At 37.1% G+C, this 23,166-nt stretch overlaps 1 protein-coding gene across 1 annotated transcript in view; it reads right to left on the bottom strand.

Annotated features, from left to right (window-relative positions):
• The window catches only part of LOC136878928 (very long-chain specific acyl-CoA dehydrogenase, mitochondrial), a 147,710-nt gene that overhangs the window by 35,420 nt on the left and 89,124 nt on the right, over positions 1-23,166 (bottom strand). The window lies entirely within an intron of this gene.

The raw sequence follows: 23,166 nt of genomic DNA, 5'->3' as shown, positions 1-23,166 counted from the left end.
GGCTTATCTCGGTGAATAACACATGAGAACCATATTTTTTATCAAATCATATATTCGTTCGCTGCACAATACCTTTCAGGGATACACATTTCAATTAACCTTTTTTTATCGTGGACTCAACTGAGAAATGCACAGCCTTTTCCCCAAATCCGTCCGCAAAACCAATTCCAATTAATTGTAACCAAGAATGAAATAGATCTTTGACTTTATCTATTGATTATTTATAAGTACTCCATCTAATATCTCTTCCAATGATGAATTGAATAAATAACAAGAATTCCAGTTGAAATCCTTATCTCCTATTTTATTGAAAGTTCGTTGTACTTGGAGTGAAGTATAATTACAATTACATATTCTGTTACATTCTTAGGAATTCCAATTCCAAATTGAAATACAATTCAATATTTTCTTATCATATTAAAAGAAATCGTTGACATTAACATATTGCTTAAAAATTATTGAAAAGTCACTGAAGTGACTGAAGCACCATGAAATATCGACGAAATAATGTTTAAATATTGCTTAAAAATTATTGAAAAGTCACTGAAGTGACTGAAGCACCATGAAATATCGGCGAAATAATGTTTAAATATTGCTTAAAAATTATTGAAAAGTCACTGAAGTGACTGAAACACCATGAAATATCGGCGAAATAATGTTTAAATATTGCTTAAAAATTATTGAAAAGTCACTGAAGTGACTGAAGCACCATGAAATATCGGCGAAATAATGTTTAAATATTGCTTAAAAATTATTGAAAAGTCACTGAAGTGACTGAAGCACCATGAAATATAGGCGAAATAATGTTTAAATATTGCTTAAAAATTATTGAAAAGTCACTGAAGTGACTGAAGCACCTTGAAATATTGGTGACATAATGTCGAAATATCAAGAATATTAACTAAGTACCACTCAAATATCAACTAGACATCATTAAAATATCATTTGAATTTCATTGAATATCCCTTCAAAATTCATATGTATGATCTTTGCTTTCTTTGTTTTCTCAAGTCTTCATTGTGTAATAACGAAAACAACATAAGTAAGTTCCATAAATACGGTTCAAAAATTACCATACAGCTATATATCGACTCAAATAAAACCGAAAATAAAATATTCTTTATACTATGTAAACTAATTTGGTCATAAAAACCATCTGAAAAAAATAAATAGGAGTAGCCTATCATAACATACATGTGCAAACAAGCTAATCAAACATCTAGGAATGCAATACTTCCATTCGTAAATAAACATCTTTCTGCGAAATTAAAACAGAAAATGGTATCGGAAATTTACCCGTCCACAAGCAGTAGTCATTTTAGTCATGAAGACGTTTCCTCCCTCCAAACATGCGTTTGACAGAACTTCAACTTAGGCTTAGCTTATTATGTGAGATTCAACCGGAAAAAAAAAAAATATATATATATGTTGACTTTCAATCGCGAATGCCTTGTTTTAGGATATAATTTTTGATGACCGTATACCATAAGTAGCCTGTAAGTTCATTAACCTCTTACAATCGTATGCATGTGCCACATAACCCGACTTCGTATACTGCTACGTAATTCACATGACGATAACATCAACTATAACGTAACATTAGCATTATGTTGCTTAAATATTACCAACTGCTCAAATCTAGTCGTATTTCACCGAATACGCATTTTGTCAATAACATTTCCTCATTACATATACACTTCCCTATCTCCATTATATAAGCCTATAATCTCTTAAGATCATAACAACGATTCCACCTAACAAAATCATTCGTTGCTTTAACTATAGTGCAGTATACGTATAATCCATTCACATAATCTCATCACCTATCATGGTTTTACGGTATTCCGTAACACAAGCAATCACATATTCTCAGCAAAACAATGCGAGTGTTAATATTTCAGGTTCTACTTACCTACTTTTGGTGTCAAGTTATCGTCAAATTAAATTCTATTAATCTAGAAGACGGTCTAATACCATTCTGCATTGCACTGGAGTTGAATTACCCAATGAAAGGCATAAATCTTCAGAATTACATCGATAACGTCGGTTTTCAAAGCTTCACATAAAATAAACAAGCACTCCTACTCGATTATAGATTTGAAACGTCAAAGACTACCTAACTCCATATCTTAAATAAGCTATAAGGATTCCTTTTTAATGACCCTACTCATAGAATTTTATCTTGAAGAATTAAACATTAACCATATTGCAATCATATATTAAATTAAATATTTACTATCGTTCATCCAAATATACGTAATTTTAACTACGAAAATTTAAATATAAGGAACTTGACTTATCTTGCTTTCGTTATTCGACTGGGATGGTCTTCATTCTGGATCTCCCGTGGCTCCCGACTCGAGTTGCGGTTCACGTCATCGTTGGTTACTGGTGACTGGCCTCGGGTGTGGGTGATGACGGCTGGCAAGGGCTCCCACCGGATTGTGATCCCATTCTTCTGGTTTAGTCAGCCATCGTATCTCCGTCGATTACGTGCGGTAAAAACATAATGAAGGATAGCATTAGGGAATAAATAATTTTGAATATATATTTTAGCTATCTAGTAAGTTATTCGTGAAGATGCAATATTTAGCCCAATACTTTAGGTATTTCTTGTTTGTCGCTAGCTTAAAGAATAAGCTGCCGATCTCTAAATCTTCTTTAAGATTTCGGCTATGAGTTCGTGTTGGCAAATCTTATGGGCGATTCACTACCTTCACGCCCGATGCTTTTACTTCGTACTTTATGGTTTATATACCGCCGTAATTATACTATTAGCAGATTTCTTCTGTGAATTCAACCTCTCCTTTTCTTGAATATCAATTCTTGCTCACAATCTCGTTCTGATGATCAATACGATTTTTTTTAAAAAGTGTCGTCTTTTTTTTTACTCGGGACAACAATCTGATTCTTTTATCACGGCCATTTGGATTGCTAAGTTCCGATCATCGCAATATCAACTCATGGCCTACTTGATTGGTTATATCTGCATTTTCTCTTTCATTATGTAACCTCCGTCATTTTTATCGCGAAGCATGGCAAGTATTAGGGATGCAACTCCCGATCATGACGCAAATCGGGCAATGAAATGGTACAAGTAGTTCTATTAGTCTGCCGTATTGCCGAATACTAATTTTCATTTTTTCCCTTTTATTAATAGCCCATAAAGGCAATATTGAGATTCTCTGAGGTTTTGTTTATAACGTGAAAAGATGTCAATATCCACAGATGTTTCGGTTTTTCTTTCATAATGCCATCTATCAACGTAACTCCAACATTCAGTTTACATTACTCTTTCTCTGTTCAATCTCTAATCATCTGTTTTATATTAATATTCATTGAATGTACCAGTTATTAACACAATTCTCAATAGTTATCTCAAGTTACTCGTTCTAATTTTCTATACTGCATGCATCACAAATTATGAAACGGTTACAATAAACAATACCCTCTCCCTAATCTATGGTTTTCGAGATTAAGGGAGACGGGTATCTTTGACTTTGGTATGCTGTTATGTATAATTTAATCCTGTACTTAAATAAGCAATAAAATTAGTTAACAAGTACCATATTTTACACTGCACAGAATTTTAAAAAGTCAGATTGATCACTAAATAATGACAATTTTATTTGTTGGTCAAGTGATGCAGAACAAAAAACGAATGGAATCGCAATAAAGCATCAAGTGACCAAGCACCATTATCTCAGATTATGACGATATATTTCAAATAACCCTAAATTGAATACATTAAGAAGAAAATTTATGTTTTTATCTTCATTTTGGTATATAATACCTCATATTTAAAAGGAAATATGAATTAATACAAAAGATATTGCGTTTGTGTCAATGTCTCAATCTACTTTTGGCGCTTGGTCAAGTGATGCATAACACCATCCAACTGATGTGTACATAAGACAATATCATGATGTTTATTTGGAATTTTGAAGGATAAAATGTCAATAATACGATTTTCTCTTTCCTAGGCTTCATATTGTATTAATAAACTGGTTGGTTAAGATTAAATGTGTGTGATATAATTATTTATAGGATGAAATTAGAATAACTTATTGATAAGTATGTATTGTGATTCTAGTCTTTCTGAAGCATTGAAATAGGTGCATAGGGATTGAGATGTCCATCACATGTTTGGATTATAAATTTCATGTATATGCACCACTCTTCGAGATTCAAGTAAAGCAAATTTTATAGTAAACATACCCTGAGATCATCTCAGTAGTCGGAGAATTTTATTTACGCCGTTATTGGACGCAAAAGGGCGCAACCTCTCTTGGTTTTAAGTAAGCTGTAACGTTCCCAATTTGTTTTTTGGTTGCTGTGGTTACCTTCCATTGTTGTAGGTCACATTAATAGGTAAATAAAGCACAAATACAGGTTAGAATTTACTCGCAAGTCATGCAAGGAGTAAGCCAGGATAGACCTGTTGACTGGACTAGAATACGGTATCGTATACGACAGGAAAACACATTTTAACATGGATTATTTAGATTACACAAAAAAACTTGAAGAAAACGTCAGGAATGTACTAGAGTGCATAGTGCACAAAAGACAAGATCCATTTTTTATATACATGGAGAGTGAGTTTGAGGAACGCTTTGGTCTTAGGAACAAATCCTTTATTTAGTTCTTCTTCCAGGTTCAACCGTATTGTTGTTTTCTGTACATTACATACAGTTTGTAGACGTTTTGAGTGCACTGCAGTATTCTTTGTCAAGGTGACTGAAATACCCCTACTCAATCCAAGGTAATCAATCTCCCAGGCAGCTAACCAACTACGAGAGTAGTTTCTGTCCTTGGCCTTAAATATCCTTCTCTCTCAGGCTGACATGAGCCCCTAGTGGTCTCTTGAGAATTCCAGAACGTATGTGTCACAGCCAGGAGGTTGGGAATTGCCAGCGCTATTAGGTATCTTTAGGTTCGTCTTGTCTGTTTATGTTGTAGCCTGCATCTTTTAATCTATGTATATTAGGCATCCAAAATTGCTGATTTCGATTTCAAAACTAAGAAACACCCAAACAATATGATGTTAAGAGGACACAAAATCAGCCATACCTAAAACCTGCTGCAACATCTCGTCAGATGCAGATAATAGTCTGAATCTTATGATTTTGTGGCTGCTATGCAGGAATCATTCATGAATGTATTTCATAGTACAATTAATGATGTGGAAATGGAAACAATTTCATAAATTCTATCTTGTCTCTGTACTGCTCAATTAAGGACTATTTAAATAAACAGAGACTTCAATGTGATGAATTTCAAGTGTTTTTACTGACTGAACCTGAAAGATCTGGGAGATTGTAGTTTCAATAGTATTATCTCCTCTGTTAAGCACATTAAAGAAAAATACAAACTAGTTGTTTTGGATGATGTGAAACTGCTTGAAGAAAATTTGGTTTGAAGTAAGAAGACTCATTTTTTTTGGAATTCTTTCAATATAAGTCATATATAGATAGGAGGAACAAGAAACAGAACACAAAATAGAATAAACATAATGGCAGGTCAGTGTGGGAAGAGGGAGCAACAAAAAGAAGAGACAAGGACAAACATGAAAACCAAAAGGTAAGGGTCACACTACTTTGAAAATAAAAGTGTCAAACTAATCTTCTATGTTATCTCAGCTCATCCATCCTCACAGGTCTACAGATATAATGATGCTATTTTACAGGAACTTTACAAGAACTGTAGTCACAGGTGTTGCATAACATTTTAAGACAAACTTTGATTAATGAACTGTGCACATAGTTTTACAACACTATTTTAGCTTTAAGGAAGTTATTTCACGATTAACATGTCTTTTAGTGACATAAAGAATATGTTGGCTATATCATGTATATTTTTACGTGCATCTACTTGTAATGCGCGTTATTTAAACAGCTTTCTTAATTCATGTATTGTCTAAGCTGAGGATGGTTTTACGCGAGCCAAAACTGGTAATCATTTATTAAATTTTGTAAAAGTACCTTTTAGAGTGTGCCACCTCTGTAATGTAGTGGTTAGCGTGATTAGCTGCTACCCCCAGAGGCCCGGGTTGGATTCCCGGCTCTGCCACGAAATTTGAAAAGTGGTAAGAGGGCTGGGAACGGGGTCCACTCAGCCTTGGGAGGTTAAATGAGTAGAGGTGGATTTGATCTCCACTCAGCTATCCTCGAAGTGGTTTTCCATGGTTTCCCACTTCTCCAGCCAAATGCTGGATGGTACCTAACTTAAGGCCACGGTTGCTTCCTTCCCTCTTCCTTGTCCATCCCTTCCGATCTCCCCCCCCCCCCCCCCCCCACCACCACCACCACCACCACCACCACAAGGCCCCTGTTCAGCTTAGCAGGTGAGGCTACCTGGGCGAGGTACTGGTCCTCCTCCCCAGTTTTATCCCCGACTCAAAGTCTCACGCTCCAGGACACTGCCCTTGAGGCGGTAGAGGTGAGCTCCCTCGCCGAGTCCAACTGAAAAACAAACCTCGGAGGTTAAACAGATTAAGAAGAAGACCTTTTGGGGTGTTGATTGGTGGAACATCCTCTGAATAATGCCTACTGTATAAAAGGTCTCCCTTCTTCGGTATCTTGAAGACTCCCTTTTTCCATTCCTCAGGGAGGCATTTTTATTCCATATCGGTGTTAGACTTTCTTCCTAACTTCCTTGTTGGCCTTCCCATATATTGTCAGCTCTGCCACTTTCTTGTTCGACTGGAGTTGACCAGTGCAATACACTGTATTCGCTTCTGGATTGATTCCAAAGTATTATATAATAGCCATTCTTTCCTCCTGGTTCTCTGTAGCCCACTATCTCTTCATATGTTTTAATAAAGAGTTCTTTGACTGTGTTCATTGTTCATTAAGGGTCTCAATCAAACCTGTTGATGATGGTTGCCTAGATGTACTTCCTCGTAAAACAACCACCACCACCACCACCTCAAACCTGTTCAATTGAACCTTAAATTCATTCTGTACTTTTGTTTTTCTAGATATCACCAAGCTGAAACTTTCCCTTCATACAGCTGCCTGTTTTATTGGAGTAACAATCTTCAACTGAAAATCAGCAATCAAGGTGATGGTCACTTTCCACATCTGCTCCACATTTATTCCTCACATCCAGGAGTGAATGTCTCTTCTCTTTTGCTTATTGCCAATTTATCAATTTGGTTTTCTCTCTGGAGATCATGTGACTCCCACAAGTGGCAGTTCTTATGTAGAAATGGTGATTCATCTATAACCAATATAAAATTACTGCACAGGTCTATGAATTTCTGGCCATTATTATTTACTTCTCTTATTCCTCGTCTACTTAGGATGACTTCTCTTCCCTCATTTTCACTACCAATTTTTGCATTTAGGTCTCCTATTAAAACCACAATGCCCTTCTTTATTCCTGTCAGTGTTGATGTCAAGCCCATCATAGAACTCATCCTTCTCTTCCTCTTCCCCTAACTCTGTTGGTGCATAGCACTGCACTATGGTTGTAGGACGAACTTTGTTTTTTATCCGTACACTAATAATTTAACCGTGTATGGTACAGGGGTCCATTCCATTATGACATTTTTTTCCTTCTTTATGATTAAAGACACCCACTCTGCTCGAATGCTGTTGATTGCTTCTCTCCCAGAGTAAATGAAGACATCACTCTCCTCTGTCCACACCTCTCCATAGCCTGCCTCCCCATCTTGTTTCACTCAACCCCCAGTATTTCCAGTTTGTATCTTTTTTGCTTCTGCCATTATCTCTCTCAGTATGCCAGTTTCATACTCTTTTTTTTTTTTTTAACTGTTAGGTTCTTCAGTTTGCCGAAACGAATTGTGAGTAATAAATTTATAAATTACCTAAAAAGAAAAGTATGTGGTAACAGTATTACACCTGAAAAAGAAATAACTTAAATTTTAAAAATGTCTCCTCCTCCTCTGCTAACTCTGTTTCCAATTTTTTTTAAGTTGTTTCTTTTACAGGTATAATACTGTTACCATGACTAATAGAATACCTAGTGTGATCACTCTACTCTCTTAACACTGTCGGTGGCCCCGCCGAAGTGTGGCACTGCAGTCACAACAAACTAGCTGTAACAACACGCGTGCCAAATAATCAACTAAGGTAATTGCGTGCGTGCGTAAAGTCATGGCAACGCCTATCGAGGGAATTTGTTTCGATATTTTCCAAAAGTCTGTGCAGTGCTTTGTGTGTACAATTAACTAGTTTTCTATTATTTCGAGAAAATTTTGTACTGTTTTGTTCCTGGTTGCAAATCGGGTTACGGAAGGAAGCCTGATGGTAGACGATTTTTTATACCACCAAAAGAAAATAATCTGTTTGCAAAGTGGACGAGAGTTACTGCGCAGAAAGATAAGCAATTTTTGGCCAAACACAGAACATATGACCTGCATTTTTCAGCAGATTTAATTAAAGATTCATAAACTTATTGAAAACTTTATCAGCCTGGTTGGCTTCATTGTGACAATGAAGATTTAATTAACTTATAAAGGCGTACTGTTTCGTAGTGAACAGTAAAAACATTCAACTTCTTCGTGTGAGGTGCAAATTAGAACTAAGAGCAGTGACTCATATTTTTCCGAATTCACCAAAATACCTATCCACTGAGGTAAAATTGTGAAAGGCACCCAGTAGGAAAAGGAATGAGGACATTATCAAAAGAATAAGGAACAAATGGCGGCTTGTCATATTCAGGTGTCGGTAGTTCTCCAAGTAATGCTTGTGTTCTCGATAGTTAAATATGCCTACGGTCCGGTTCGTTTGTGCCGATGTGATTACAGTACTCTTAAGTTTGACAGTGCGCGAGACACAGCTTGGAAAAGAGTCCTAGTGATTAATAAATGCACTTTATCTGGCCTTGTGGCTTCTCTCAACGGCTCGAGGTACTTGGTGTCGCAACACTGAAGTGAAAGGTGCGCCCGGCGGCCAAGGGAGGCCCGGCTCATCCGCAGGTATCCAGCTATGTACTAGCCGCCCTAATGCTAGCGCTCTCCGGAGATGTACAACTGAACTCAGGTACCAACCAAAGCAATCAAGGTATGACATTTTTCTATCAAAATGTGAGGAGTACGCGTAACTCGCTTGCTGACTTTAATGCTGGACTAAATGAAGGGAACTATGACTATTTGTATCAGCGAAAGTTGGCTTAACGAAACTGTAGTTGATACTGAAATATTAACAGAGATTTACATTGTATTTCGTAAGGCCAGAAATTCTGTGAACACTGTAAAACTGGATGGCGGAGGTGTTTTACTAGATGTGAAGCCTAACCTTGGACCAGTGTCGAAGACTGAGCTTGCTGGGAATTGGGAGTGTCAAGTAGTGAAAGTCAAACCCTCAACCCGGTCGTGCTGTCTTCATTGTGTGCTGCTACCTGCCTCCAGATGACCGGCTTAGTGACCTACGTCAAACATTGGGAAACATTACATCTGTTCTCAACTCGCGGGACACTGTTATTGTGTGCGGTGATATTAACTTGAGCCAATTAGCTTGGAAAACTGATGAGTCGTCGAAAGTACAACATATTATCAAACACAGAAGCAAGGAGGTATTCTTATTTCTAGAAATTATTAATGAATTTGATCTCGGTCAGATTTGTGATTTCCCAACTAGGAATGATAAATACACTGAAATACACAAGCCATACTGGAATTGACCTAGTTACAAATAACCCGCATAAAGTTCTGAAGTACGGTCAATTTCCTGTACCTGGCATATCAACTCATGACTTAATTTACCTGTTCTACTCTCTACGTGTACCAAAATACAGAGCTAAATACATTAGTTATAGGGATCTGAAAAATATCGATCTACAACAACTCCAAAATGATGCGTACAGTTTACCTTGGGAAGATATAAAGCAGGTGCAGGACACAGACATGAAAGTGAGAAGATTTAACTCTCTACTCATAGGACTATATGACAAACATGCTCCAGTTAGGCAAGCTAGAGTCACTCGCTCGCCTGCACCTTGGTTAACAAGCGATATAAAAGCAACAATGGCTCGCTGTGACGCAATGTTCCGCCGATACAAGGAAACAAATAATGAATTAGATTTCGAACAGTATCGTCTTTTACGTAACAGAACAAAGCAATTAATTCGCAATAGCAAATTTAATCACATTAAAAATGTAACACGGAACTTAAATGCACGTGAAACCTGGAACGAACTTCAAGCTATGGGTGTTGGAAAATGCAAAGAGCCACATATGCCAACTATATCTCTCGATACACTTAACTCTCACTTCGTAACTAACCCAATAAAGGAATCTCAACCTCAAAATCATATCAATATAAATAAAATAATCAGTGACCTTACAGAAAACGAAAATAATTTCTCTTTTCACTCTGTCAGTGTAAATGATGTAAAGCGTATTTTAAATTCAGTTAAGTCACAAGCTAAAGGAGCAGATAACATCCCAATAGGCTTTATAAAAAACATTATTGGCGCGGTCCTACCAATTATTACCCACATTGTAAACCACTGTCTCACCACAGGGACGTTTCCAACTGCATGGAAGGATGCTCTAGTAACCCCAATATTAAAGCATACCGGTACCACAGCAAATGCACCATCTGATTACCGGCCTATTTCGATTCTTCCCCCTCTCTCGAAAGTTCTTGAACGAGTTGTACACGAGCAGCTAGTAGAATTCTTAACCAGACATTCTCTTTTTGACCCATTGCAATCTGGCTTCAGAAAGGGACACAGTACTACGACTGCACTTCTTCGGGTAACAGATGACATAAGACTAGCAATGGACAAACGGCAGGTGACGATACTGACACTCCTTGACTTTAGTAGTGCGTTAGACATGGTAAATATAGACATACTATTATCCAAGCTACGCTCTCTGCATATCGGCCCGATAGCCCTTAATTTTTTTAAGTCGTACCTTACAAATCGTCGCCAGTGCGTAGTGGTAAACAATCAAAGATCCCAATGGGCTGTAAAATCATCCGGTGTCCCTCAAGGGTATGTTCTAGGGCCCTTACTGTTCGTCTTGCATATTAATGACATATCTTCCACACTTCAGTATTGCAACTACCACTTATATGCTGATGATATGCAGATATACAAACACACCACTACAAACAATTTACATGAAACAGTTCAGCACATTAATTCGGATATTGAAAGGCTTGCCGCCTGTGCTAAAAACAACCACTTACTCCTAAATCCTCGTAAAACACAAAGTATTATCATAGGAAACTCTAAATTATTACATATAATAATAAATATCAATCCTCCTCCAATCACAATCAATGACATTGCTGTACCGTACCTTAAAAATGTAACTAATCTTGGAATCTCCATCAATGAGAATCTGACCTGGAATGAACACGTAACAAATGTATGTAGAAAGGTTCATGCAACTCTATATCCCCTGAAACGTCACAAGAATTCTTTTTCTCAAAAACTTAAATTAAAATTAATCCAAGCACTACTATTCCCAAATTTAATACAGTACTAGTCAATCTAAATGCTGAACAAGCTTTGAGACTTCAGCGAGCACAAAACTCATGCATACGATATGCCTTCCAACTGCGACATGACACTCATGTTACACCATATTTCAAAACATTGGAATGGCTACGCATAAATGAACGAAGGAATTATCCCCTAATGACACTTGTTTACCAAGTGCTCTCGACGAACACTCCTACTTACCTCTCTTCTAATTTTCGTTTCCTTTCCTCATTCCATGAAATTAGTACCCGTTCTGGTTCCTTACTTGAAATTCCTCTAAGTCGAACGAATTCCTACAATCATTTCTTTTTAGTTACCGCATCGAGACTCTGGAATACACTCCCAATGGACATCGGCACCTTACTTCCTCTCATAAATTCAAATCTTCCTGCAGAAAGTTTTTCCTGGTAACATAAAACTGAGTTGTGCGAGTCATTGTGTGTATGTTGTGTGAATGGGTTTTCTTCATTTATTATTATTATTATTATTATTATTATTATTATTATTATTATTATTATTATTATTATTATTGTTGTTATTATTATTATTATTACTAATTATCACATTAATTGCTGTACTGATATGTAGGCCTAACTTACCGGTAGTCTTAGAATTATCTGTCTGTAGTATTATTTCTTTTTAGAATTTCTATGTCTTACTTTTATGTTTACATTTTTAAATTCTGTTTATAGTGGTTAAGTGTAAGAGAGGGCCGTAACCCCTAACTTCGCCACAAATGTAAGTCAGGAATGAATGAATGAATAAATAAATAAATAAATAAATAAATAAATAAATCAATCAATCAATAAATCAATAAATCAATAAATAAATAAATAAATAAATAAATAAATAAATAAATAAATAAATAAATAAATAAATAAATAAATAATTTTCTAGACTTAATTTTAGTCTCAAACGAATTACTTCGGAGTGGAGAGTGTGTCAAAACTGAAAATGTAATTCGCTCTGATCACCCAGCCATCGAAATCTTCCTGCCTATGCCAAGGACATTTCGCTTCAAAGCGCAAAACAAAGTCATATTTGCATGGAAGAAAGCTGATTTTTCTTTAATGAGGGACCTTTTATCCCTGTGCCCCTGGAATATGATTAACGAGTCCCACTCTGTGGATGAAGCTGTGAGCACTTTTTATGACTTACTATATGCGGTCATAAAAGAAAGCGTACCATTTCGAAAAATTAACATCAATATCCTTCTTGGTACGACTCAGAACTAATCCAGAAACTGAAGGAAAAAGAAAGGGCGAGAAGGAAATACAAAAGATCAGGCCAAGAGTGCGACTATGTGCAGTTTTCCACATTACGAAGTGAAGCGTGCTAAGTACAGGGACTATGTTAGGTCGGTAGATGATAACATCATCATAAGCCTTAAGCGCTTTTGGAATTTCATTAATAATAAAAGAAAATCTTCCCGTCTGCCTCCCACTATGCTAATAAATGGAACTGAAATCCACAAAAAAGATAAAATTCTAAACATATTTGCGCAAACTTTTGCGAAGTACCATTCTCCTGCCGAGCCCTGCAACTCAACTTTTTCTCCCCCATTTTCAATAGATCCAGTGTCTATTCAAACTTCTGTGGCAGAAATGACACGTATCCTGTCATTGGTGGATATTAACAAATCATGTGGGCCTGACGAGATACCTGGCATCATCCTCCATGAATGTGCTTCCCAACTGGCAATTCCACTATGTAAAATTATAAATAAATCATTTAAGAGTGGGTTTTTTCCAGCTGAGTGGAAAAAGAATTACGTAATCCCTATCTTTAAGACGGGTGATAACTTGTTCGATAATTATGGACCAGTAGTACTGCTCTCACTTTTATCGAAGGTGGCGGAGAAAGTCACATATAATCGCCTGTAGTCAGTACATAGACCCATCACAGCATGGATTTCTTAAAGGCAGGTCAACTGTTACCAATCTGGCAGTTTATTTATCTTCAATTTCCGATGCATTGGACAAAGGTAAACAGGTTGATGTGATATATACCTTGTTGAGAAAGTTGTCAGTGTATGAAGTGTCCGGGAGTATTTTCGAGTGGCTAAAGAACTACTTGACAAAACGAATTTGTTATGTCAAGTCCAAGGGTTTGATCTCTAACCCCTATGAACCTTCATCTGGCGTCCCACACAGATCACTGTTAGAGCCTCTTCTATTTGTTTTGTTCCTAAATGTCATTACTACAGTCGTTCAGAGCAGTGAATGTCTCTAGTACGCTGATGACTTGAAACTATACAAAGTCATAGAAGAAGACAGTGATGGTGATTATCTACAAGAGGATCTGAAGCAAATATGCGAGTGGTGTGATAAGTGGTCCCTTAAAGTGAATAAATTCAAGTGTGGTGTCATGTCATTTACTCGGAAATTAACACCTGTATTTTACAGATATAAAATCAGTGGAGAAAATTTAAATCGTGTGGAGCAGTTTAAGGATCTAGGTGTAATTCTGAGCAACAGGAATGGCTTATCCTTTGAGAAGCACACCGATGGTATTATAAAGAAATCTTTCAGACTCCTGGGGTTTATCAAAAGGAATTGTAAAGATTTCAGTAATATTGCATGTGTCAAAACTCTGGTTTTTTCCCTGGTGAGACCCTGTCTCAAGTATGGTTGTGAGGTGTGGCTCCCATATCAGAAAGGCCACATACACCATCTCGAGAGAGTATAGATAAGGTTCATGAAGTGGATTAGTTTCGTATTCCTGGGCATGCCACTCTCTTCAAGCAGGTATGAAGAATTCGTAAACATTCTTGGAATGAATACGCTGGCAACGCGCCGAAAATGCGCGAACGCAATGTTAGCAATTAAATGCTTGAAGAGTGAAGTGGACTGTCCGGCTATACTGGGGTCGATCCCACTTCGTGTTCCAAGCAGACGAACAAGGCAGAAATGTACATTCCACCTGCCCAAATGTAGGACGGTTGCGCATGAAAATTTTTGGCTCATGCAAGCCCTTAAGACAATAAATCAGCTGGAAGGGTCACAACATTTTCCACCACCCTTCTACTGCAATTCGTAAAGTTCTTCTCAAGGATCGAACGTGATAATTTTGTAAATTATGTAAATGATCTGTAGAAAACATGTGAAGATCTATATCTATTTGTATATGTATATTTGTATGTATATTATTTAATTTATTTTCTATTTTATTTAATTATTTAATTTAATTTTTTATTAATTTTATTTTATTTTATTTTCTATCACATCATCTGTAATTGGGATATCCTGTACGTGATAAATAAATATATTCTATTCCATTCAAGATCAGCCTAGCTATAGCCAAATTCACGGCCAGTCTAGTTCTCTTACCGATGCCCAAAAGCCAATAGTGTCACTCGAAAGGTGACTAAAGAACGCAACTCTTAATTTAATGCAAGCTAAAGGTCTTTTTCCACAGTCCAAGTTTCCTACCGGGGCAGATTAAAAACACGGAATGTTTAATGTTTCATGTGCTCTGTTTAAAAAGTTTTTTTTAAAAAGTATGTAAAGCACAATATTGCCTTCGATTTTCTAATGTTCCATTTTATCCCGTGTGTTCTCTTATTAAAGTCCAAAGATATTTCTTCGTGGGGACTAAGAATATTATTTACAGTTCTCTGACAGTATTATTCGTAAGTCTAAACAACTATTGGGTGTTGTATTTGGTTATCTGCGTATCAGTGTAACCTTCACTAAAACAGCTGACCGTGTAGCGTTGGTGGAGTGTGCTTGAACTCGGTGAATGATCTCACTAATATTCTATTCGTCATGCTGTTACCAGATGCTTTTCTTTTTCAGGTTGTGCCCGTTCGCACGTCCACGACAGATTACAAAATGGCGCCGACCGAAGGTATGGGCCATGTGATCTATTGCAAACGAGGAATAGTCACCTGTTGTGATGTTATAGAGGGCCATATACGTCATGGAATGGTCAAGTATTCGAGTAAAACGGACAGTGGACGATCTACAGTATTGTTTTCAAAAAAATAGAAAAAAACATTATTATTAAAAAATCTTCATCTTGAATCTTCACGACAACGAGAGCGGACGCAATCACCGTCAGCGGAATAATTCTTGAGCGGAAGCAAAGGATCGCGCATAAGAAAAGAAATATCTCAACGATTGAATAAGAATAAGTTTTCGTCAAGATTCAAAAGCAGTTCAGACGAAAATAGACGTACTGAAGTCGTTACATACGAAATTGCGGATACGTCGAAGAGCTACGAAGAAAAATAAAAATAAATAAAATTAAGGATTAAAGACGTCAGAGAAGAATAGCATAAATGGCTGTATACTGCAACATAATCTTCAACTTTGAGACTGACAAGAAGATGATCAAGATGATGTGCTAAATTCACGATGGACCGACCTGGGAACAATTCATCTTACCTTACGACCAGGCAATGACGAGGAAGGCGACGGGTAACCATCCGACCGAGGAAGGCAACGGGAATCCAGATAGTACTTCCAGAACGAAGGAGCGGATGACGTACCAGATGTCTAACCCGTGACAACCATGAGCGAGCTAAGTCATTCATAATATTTTATTGCATAATTTTTGGTTTGCCTACACATGTACCTTAGGTATGTGCCGATGGGCTAATTGTAGACCGATAAATATGGCAATGCAAGTGAGGATTACCAACGATGTGTGAGATCATTAAGTTCGTAGTTACGATTTAGTAATATAGCAATAGTTTATGCTATATCAACCAGAATACTTGTATGAAGCGTGAGGTTTGAAGAGAAATGTGAAACAGCTGATTGAAATGACATACTGGGAGATTATAGAGATTTCATTGAAGTAATGCTTAAAGTTGACGTCACGAATGGTTGTGCGCGGTGTAGAAAGAAACAAATGGAATTACGCATTGTTTGGTTCACAGAAAGGGCATTGAACTCGTCCGTAGGTTATGAGAAACTGTGACCTGTAAATATTATTAAGAAACTGTGTGGTATTTTAACGTAGTCGTGAAATTGCGAACGCGATATATCATTATGGAGGCTACGGTGTTAATATTAAATGGATGTTGTAATAAGAATATGATTATGCTAATTGGATGAAAGATTCGAATTATATATATATTGATATGAGATGTTTTACGCGATGCAGGACCAACGAGTACCTGCAAGTTAAGTTATGCCACACTACAAGTTTATTTTATGATTTATTTGCGTATGAGTGCCCACACCGCTGGAGCTACACAGGCCAAGGTACGAACTGGATTTACTAGTATAGATGTATGCTCGTGACGTAATCGTATGTCAGTGTAGATGATTGTAATGAACATTAGAATATTACGAAACTTTGAATAGCTGTAGTTAACCAGATGCATTACGACACCGATATATATGAGATTATGTTTTCTAAACCTCGCAGCATAGCGCTTCCATACTAATTGCAAGAGAGTATAGTAGCTTGCATTGTAGTTGAATGTTATTGGAATATAACTATAGAAAGGGACATTGAACCTAAAAGGACATGTGAATGACAGCCAAAAATTATGTTGAAAATTAGTTAGATAGCTAGATCAATTAATATTCTCCGTTTGAACGTACATTTCTTTAATGAACTTCAGCTAGGGAAAGGCTAGAGTAGGAGCCGTATTTAACAGGCACTAGGAAAGAATGCCTTAGTTCGTAAGTAGTTATCCACATACGAGATCGTTGCAACAAAATCATGACTTCGGATTTTACTCAAAAATTATCTTAATTTACTTAGATCTATTTTCGATTTCCTGTAATTTATTCAGATCTACTTAAATGTATTCCAATTTATTCAGACTTAATTTATTAGTGTATTTGAGAGGTATTTCGGCTGGATATTACGTCCAAGTGAGACTGGTATAATCAGACTAAAGAAAGTGAACTATCGGAACTAGTTATTTGTGTCGATGTTATACTTACATTGCAATTGCAAGGTGGACCTCAGATGTGTCCAGTGATCTATTGTAAATGTGTAAATATTGAACTTCAACTTCACAAAGGAACTGATCATCTTAATAATTTTAAAATACTGAATATTATTTTTCATTTTATTTTGCGAGCCAGCGTTGACTCATTCTCACGCTTATTTTCAGTCAATTTTTAAATAACGCGTCACTTTATATGGTACTTTAATGATTTAATATTTTATTAATAAATATCTTGTTATTTTTCTATAATTGCTGGTGTCATGAATTCTTTAATTACTGTCTAGTTTGTAAGTTATTTAATGGCTAAGAAAGGTACCGTGTAATTAAGTGTTCATTTAACCATGGTAAGTTCTCTCGAAGTCAATACTCTGATAAGGTTGTCGGCGATTATTATTATTATTATGTCGTGAGTAACGATAGGTGTCACCCGTGAGTTGGAATTCTCTTGAACTAACGTAAAGCGAATTCTACAGTAAGATTACATGTCTTACTTGCCATAAGTAAACCCTGAGGTATCCGCTGAGCGACTCCATTTCGTCAAACTAGGCGGCCCAACGACGAGTACGAAAATGGAGGTATCGTGTAAAGAATGTTAATTCCGTCTCTGCGGTTACAAGGTAGTTTATAAATTTATTACTCAAAATTATTTTTGACAGACTAAAGAGCCTAACAGTTTATTTTTGACAGACTGAAGAGCCTAACAGTTAATTTTTAAGTAAGTCAAAACTGAAAAGACATGGCTTCAAATATTGCCCCCCCAACCCCCCCAAAAAACATTTCATACATGGTTTTCACATTCTGGAATCCAATTAGTATCCTCTATTTCATTGCAAAAGTCATCTCTATCAAATCCAGCAGGCATAAATACAGTCTGGTTACTGTAATAAGTTTTTTTCAGGTGTGCGAGTTACTGTCCAGCACCCTAGTCCAGCGGAGGGACTACCTCCCGTCTGAGCTGGACCACATTTTTCTGTAGGGGTTATCTCCTATAGCCTTTAAACGTCTCTATTTACTACAAGGCAGTGATTTATTCCTTATCTAACCCCACAAAGAAGGGCTGCTTCCTCCGCCATCTTTGCCGCAGCAAAGGACTCCTCCATTGTTGCTGCCATTAAGCCCCAGAGCCCCTTTAGCAGTCGCTTTTCTGGATTCCTAAAGGGTCTTCACAGCTACCGTAACAGTCATGGGACAAGGAGCAATGCCCCACTTCATGCCATTGCTCACTTGCTACAATGTGGACATGGGGTTGGCCTTATGGGACACAAAAGCTGCCATTGGTGTATCGAAATATACACTCTAAATTGGTTTATGAGCTTGCAAAGGAGACATTCCTGGCTGCAGACCTACACATGAATTTTGACCTATAATCAACAACCTGCTGGACAAGACTACTACAATGAAGAGAGGAAAGATGGAAGGATCTTTAGCTGGAATTCTTTTCAACGGAGGACATGGCAGATCAATCTTGGACGGACGCTAATCAAGATCTCTGACATTTTGTAAATGCTCCGGCAGTATATGGCTACCACCATAAACTCTGTAAAACGAAAGTGCACTACAAACATCACCTAGCATGGATATGTGAACTTTGTGGCCTTTTCTAAAGGATATCATTATCAAGAGCAGAAAATGGGAAATATCTATAAATTCAGTACACCAAAGTGTAAAATCAGACACATTTCTTTGTTTCATTATACAGCCAAAACTTGTTAGGATGTTTTTGTATGGACAAAAAAAAATCATAAAGAAACTTCCTACAAAATGAAAAACAAAGAAAGAAGTGTTTACAAATATAATTAATGAAATAAAGAAATAATAAATTTTAAGAACACCAACATAGTAAAATATCAAGGAAAAACATTCTTTGAGACGCGAACTATGCTCATTGCTTACAATTATGTTTAAAGTTATTGTAGGAATGCCCAACATCTAGGTGATATGCACACGTTTCATGTGTGGATTGGCATGCACTTTTTCAATAAACTTTCATCATTTGTGAACTGTCTAGCTTTCTTTTCTCCATAATTGAATGTCCTGCAAACCACTATACGTAAGTACAGTAGGCCTAATTTATGTACGTTGTTACACAATTCACTTACAAACATAAGATCAACCACCAACATATCAGCTGTACACGTACATACCGTAGACTTAATTTACATACGTTGTTATACAATTCACTAACGAATATAAAATTAAGCACCAACACGTCACACGAGCTACTGTTGAGCGATCCAAACAAACACACACCCACATCAAAGATTGGCTTGAGACTAACACTGCCTGCAGCTGTAGGCCGACACGCTAGGGTCATGAAATTATGTTCTCTACCAAATCCTTACCCAGGCCAGTCGTCACTGGCACGTCGGGTGTGCAACGTGGCTGGGAATGCTAATTTAAATTTCTGGGAGTTACGAACGTACTAGAGTGTGACGCAAATGTGTTATCCAGGTTTCCTTAGCATGAAATTAATAGGACATGGACTGATACATTGGAATGACAACATAATAACCAGGGAAATGCACCAGAGAGGGATGTCTTAACCAGTTTTGACTGTATAAACACACACAATTCCTAGTTGGGCTCAAGACAGCAGTCATCATCATCATCATCATCATCATCAAGTTTCCCGGGTGTGATTTACAAGCGCTCTCCATTTTAGTCTATGTACCACTGCTCCTTCAAGACTTCATCCCAGTTGATTCCTTTGGATGTGATATCTTCCTTCACTTGGTCCAGCCATCTCCTACTAGGTCTTCCAACAGGTCTCTTTCCAGTAATCTCAGTATGCAACCATTGTTTTGCAATTCATCTTTCTGTCATAGACCAAACCATCGCAAACGTGCCCTAGTTATGGTCTCCTTCAGGGACTGATTTATTACAGCTTGTTCTCTAATCTTCTCATTTCTTACTTTGTCTTTCCCAGTCTTTTGAAGCATGCTTCTTAGAAACTTCATTTCTGAAGCCTGAAGTCTGCTGTCATCTTTTTTGGTAGTTGTGCATGTTTCCAACCCATAAGTCAATATAGGGACAAAGTATGTTCGAAACAGAGTTTGTTTTGATCCTAGTGGCACTTGTTTATTCCAGAGATGAAATCAAACTTGCTGATAGAATTGACTGGAATACGGTTATTTAATTCAAGCTCTATTCTGCTGCCACTTGATATTATGCATCCGAGGTACTGATACTGGTTTACTGTTTCCAATTGTACAACCCCCAGCATTATATTATCTTTACTTCTTTGTCTATTAACAAACATTGCAGCAGTTTTTGTAGCACTTTCAGTCCATATTTTTTCAGATGATCATTCCAGACGTTCAGCCTTTTCTAGACTTCCATCTTGCTATTTCCCCAGATAACTATATCAACTGCAAATGCAAATGCTTTAAGATCCATTTTGGTGTTCTGCTTCACTTCTTTTATGATTTCATCCATGATGGTAATGAATAGTAATGGTGAAAGGGCACTGCCTTGTTGCACTCCTCTAGATGTCTGGAACCAATCTGAATATCCATTTCCTACCTGAATAGCAGTCATCATAAAGCATTTTTATTCTCAGAATGAGTTCCATACATACATTCTTCTTTTTAAGACACCCCCATATAGTTGTTCCAGGGACAGTATCGAATGTTTTTTCGATGTCTAGAAACACAAATGTCAAGTTACGATCTTTCTCCCAGTGCTTTTCTAATATAATTTTCAGTGTGAATAGGAGGTCTATAGTTGATCTATCTTTCCTAAATCATATATTGTTCTTCTTGCAGTTGGAGTTCAATAATTTTCCTTAATCTTTCCTCAAGAATCTTAAATATTTTTAAACCATGGGACAGTGAGGTAATCCCTCCATAGTTGCTGCACTTCTTTTGACTTCCTATCTTGAACAGGGGAACTATAACTCCCTTAATCCAGTCATCTGGTATTTTTTATTCTATCCTACCATATTGCCCTTATCACCCTGTATCACCACTGAATTCCTTGTGGGCCAGCAGCTTTAATCATGTCTGCAATTACAGTGCACTCCCGATAATTCACGGTAATTAATGCACGCACTTCCGCGAATTATCGAAAACCGCAAATTAATTAGAATAATAACAGTAAGTTATTTATTAAATTGACCACCTAATCAATATAATACAATAGGTGGTCAATTTAATAAATAACTTACTGTTATTATTCTAATCAAATATCATCAATACGGATCAAAATGATATTTATTACATGTAACCGCAAATTATCCACAGTCATTTTTAACCGTGGTAAAAACAAAACCATAGGTTAAAATAATGAAATGTATTTTATGAACAAGCAGAAAATAATTATAACACTTCACATTGTATTGTAAAACACACTAGAGAACAATTACAAAATGTCATGTAGATTATGCCAACATTCGTATCTAACGAAAAATATCAGTCATCACTTTTTTTTTCCTTTACGTTGCTCCGACACAGATAGGTCTTATGGCGACTATTGGACAGGAAAGGTCTAGGAATGGGAAGGAAGTGGCCGTGGCCTTAATTAAGGCACAGCCCCAGCATTTGCCTGGTGTGAAAATGGGAAACCACGGAAAACCATTTTCAGGGCTGCCGACAGTGGGGTTCGAACCCACTATCTCCTGGATGCGAGCTCACAGGTGCGCGCTCCTAACTGCATGGCCAACTTGCCCAGTTTTTGTTTCTTAGACGATTGTTAATTTTTTCTAATTTTGATGATGCCTCACCTTTCTCCAGTCTTCTATAATTTTCAGTTTTTCACTTTTTTTTTTTTTTTGCTAGGGGCTTTACGTCACACCGACACAGATAGGTCTTATGGCGACGATGGGATAGGAAAGGCCTAGGAGTTGGAAGGAAGCGGCCGTGGCCTTAATTAAGGTACAGCCCCAGTTTTTTACTGATGGTTAACCTTTTATATTTCATTTTTCGACCACTCATATTGAAAACTCTTACTACTGACTTATTCGAAACTTCGAAAAGACTTCTGCACTCCGTTCACACTTCTCAAGTACAATAGCCTACAATACACTCACTGCCGGTGCACCTACCCTTCACTTGGCTTACAGTTCAGCGACTTTGGGCTGTGGGAAAAGGGAGGGTAAATTCCGAATGCATTTCTCTTTCATTGTCTCTGCTTCGAAGATTACGGTAATCTGTGCCATGCCACGCTCAGCTACATGCTCAAATGTTTCCAAGTTTGCAGTATTCTGGCAGCAGTGTGCATATAGGCCCACTGCTACATCATAGAGAAATGAGGTCCAGTTTCCTCACATATCAATGATTTTGTCTCCATGCATCGCATTAAAATTCTTTTAAACTAGGCAGAGATAATTTTAGTCAGCGTGATAATTAGTGGATGGAAGAATTAATACTTTAAAAAATAACTCTCCAAGACCCGCAAATTAAATGCAAAGCTTTATCCACACGCGAATTATCAGAAGTGCACTGTAGTTCAAGACAGCAGTGTAGGAGCATTTTAACATAAGATACTAAAAAGTTTCAGCTTTACAAACTAATGGATACAGCAAAGCTGAAATCAAGTTGCGTCTCCTCCATGATTAGAGGAGAAAGACGAGACACAGAAGAAACCGTATTCCATGTTCATGTGGGAAGGTTTATATCAGGACCACCCAACGTAGTGTTAACATCAGCCTAAAAGAACATAAGCATCATTGCAGCATCGCCCAACACAAAAAATCAGCAGTGGTGGAGCACGCTGTCTCCATCATGAAATGAAATTTGACAAAAACCATGGTACTGACTATCATCCACCAGTATTATCCTTGTATCAACCAA

Source organism: Anabrus simplex, chromosome 8, assembly GCF_040414725.1.
Source record: "Anabrus simplex isolate iqAnaSimp1 chromosome 8, ASM4041472v1, whole genome shotgun sequence".
Classification (NCBI taxonomy): Eukaryota; Metazoa; Arthropoda; class Insecta; order Orthoptera; family Tettigoniidae; genus Anabrus; species Anabrus simplex.
Note: the sequence above shows the minus strand (reverse complement) of the source record. Positions and strands in the feature narration are given on the sequence as shown.